General features: G+C 48.1%; 1 pseudogene; it reads right to left on the reverse strand.

The window, feature by feature from the left end:
- Window positions 1-224: 224 nt before the first annotated feature.
- On the reverse strand, window positions 225-1,297 carry LOC102850875 (annotated as a pseudogene).
- Window positions 1,298-2,590: the final 1,293 nt, after the last annotated feature.

The following is a 2,590-nucleotide window of genomic DNA, read 5'->3' on the forward strand; positions in this document are numbered from 1 at the left end:
CTTAGTATAGCTTGGAAAGTCATATCAACCTTTCAAAAAAGATGTTTTTTTTAATTAATTTTTAAATTATTTTTAATTGTTTTTTCCCCATGCCAGTTCTCATCCTTTGTTATTTCTTTTCTGCGCAGGTTAGTTTTTGTTGGGTTTTTTTTTTTTTTTGGGGGGGGGGGGTTTTTTTTTTTTTTTTTTTTCAAGAAAGAGTGTAACGCAACTAACCAGTTTGCCTAGAAGCATTTGGGGTGGACGATGGAGGGGCCAGACTCGTACTCCTGCTTGCTGACCCACATCTGCTGGAAGGTGGACAGGGAGGCAGGATGGAGCCGCCGAGCCACACGGAGGATCTGCGCTCAGGGAGAGCGAAGATCTTCGTCTTCATCGTGCGGGGGACCAGCGCTGTGACCTCCTTCTGGGTCCGTGGTGGTCCCACCGGACAGCACTGTATTGGCGTAAAGGTCCTTGCGGGTGTCAGCATCACACTTCATGATGAAGTTGAAGGTAGTTTCGTGGGTGCCACAGTCTCCCTGCCCGGGAAGGAGGGCTGGAGGAGGGCCTGGGGCAGCGGACATGCTCACTGCCGATGGCGATGACCTGCCCGTCGGGCAGTTCCAAGCTCTTCTCCCAGGAGGACGAGAAGCCGCCGTGGCCACCTCCTGCTCCAAGTCCAGGCTGCGTAACAGACCTTCTCCTCGGTGTCACACACGCTCAGCCGTGGTGAATCCTCGCTTGGTGAGGCTCTTCATGAGGTGGTCCGCCCCTGCCAGCCAGGTCCAGACACAGGATGGCCTGGGGCAGGGCAAACCTCTCATAGAGGAGCGCAGAGTGGGTGACCCCTCGCCGGAGTGCATCACGGCGCCCGTGGTGCGGCCAGAGGCGGACAGGGACAGCACAGCCTGGACGACGATGTGCACGGTCAGGGGGTTGGAGGTCCCTAATGTGATCTGGGTCCTCTTCCCCTGGTTGGCCTGGAGGTCCAGGGGGGCCTCCGTCAGCAGCACTGGGTGTTCATCGGGGGCCACGCGCAGCCCGTTGTAGGTGTGGTGCCAGATCTTCTCCATGTCGTCCCAGTTGGTGACGATGCTGTTCTCAGTGGGGTACTTGAGGGTCAGGATGCCTCTCTTGCTCTGGGCTTCATCCCCCAGGTAGGAGTCCTTCTGACCCATGCCCACCATTGCGCCCTGGTGCTGAGGGCGCCCACGATGGAGGGGAAGACATCCTGGGGGCTGTCGCCGCCCATGAAGCTGGCCTTGCACCTGCCGAGGCTGTGGTCGACCAGGAGCACAGCGATGACATCATCCATGGTGAGCTGGGGTGATGGGTGTGAACCTGTGGTGAAGGTGCCGAGGGGCCTGTGTTCCTGGGAGGACAAGGTGACGGCTGTGTCTAATTGTAATGAAAGTTTACAGAGACTTAGGGTTTCCATGCATTCATTGTTGCACTTTCCTCCCTGCCCCCCTCAATCCACTCTTCTCCTTGAAAAGTACAAGAAAAACTCTTTCATTGTCATGCAATCCCTTCCCCCAAGTACATGCCTCTGTGCAGCCTTCATTCTGGACTCTCGTCATGACAATAATACCCAATCATATATTCTTTTTAAGTTTTTCCATGGGTGAAAGAAGAGGCAGTCTGCCTCTAGTGAGATTTACAGCCTCGGAACCAGACATGGCAGCTCTCTTCTGTCCCATCAGGTCACTGTGTGTCCAAATCCACTCAGTAACAGTGAGAACTTTGAGTTAAACAACATTTATTCAAAAAGACCAAGTTGGGTTTTTTGTATAATTCAGCTAAATTCACATTTAGCAGTTTGCTTGGTTAAATATATACATAAACATTACATTTACTTTGGTCTGTAAGTAGATCCTTGTTGGGGAGTTCTATTTTATAAACAAGAATCTCAGTGTTGGGAAACTCTGCTGGCCTTAGTGACAAGAAGCTGCTCTTCAATCCACTGGACGTTCTGCTGGAGAAGGAGGGACAATCGTCTCCTGTGCCAGCTGGATCTGATTCGACAGCACACAGGCACAACAAGAAGTAATCTTAGTGTTTACAGGGCTGAGGGCTATCCATTTATGTGAGGAAACTTCAAGAGAAGTAAGCTACTTTATATGAGTAAATTATTGATACAATTCATAGTACACCTCCTCCAATGAAGAAACAACCACCTCCATTGGCTTTACATGTTTTACTATAGCCTTTGTCAACAAATTATTTTTTTTCTAAATTAAAAGAAAATAGTAAATAATTTAAGGGTTTTTTTTATAACTAAATTTGTTGTCCTTGAATTTTTTAGCCCCTGGAGAGACAGCAAGTTAGATGGATTACTGTGTAATTTTGCTATTTCTAAGAGAAGTACCAAAGTGAGAGAAAAAAAGTGAGAATCATACTTTGCTAGCAATGTTACGTTCTTTCTATATAAATGTCTAAGAAATATGCATTAGAAATACTAATACGTTTCCTCATATTGCAATTATTTTTGAGGTCACACATGGATCTTATGTCCTTATCTTCCTGTTGTAATAATGGAACTCGAGGTACAAGATTAAAGGACTCAGTTGGCTGTTTCTTTAGGAGATTGATGGAAGAATTTCCCTCC

This window comes from Elephantulus edwardii, unplaced genomic scaffold (assembly GCF_000299155.1).
Source record: "Elephantulus edwardii isolate Elephantulus edwardi_28Jun2011 unplaced genomic scaffold, EleEdw1.0 scaffold00088, whole genome shotgun sequence".
NCBI classification, from domain to species: domain Eukaryota; kingdom Metazoa; phylum Chordata; class Mammalia; order Macroscelidea; family Macroscelididae; genus Elephantulus; species Elephantulus edwardii.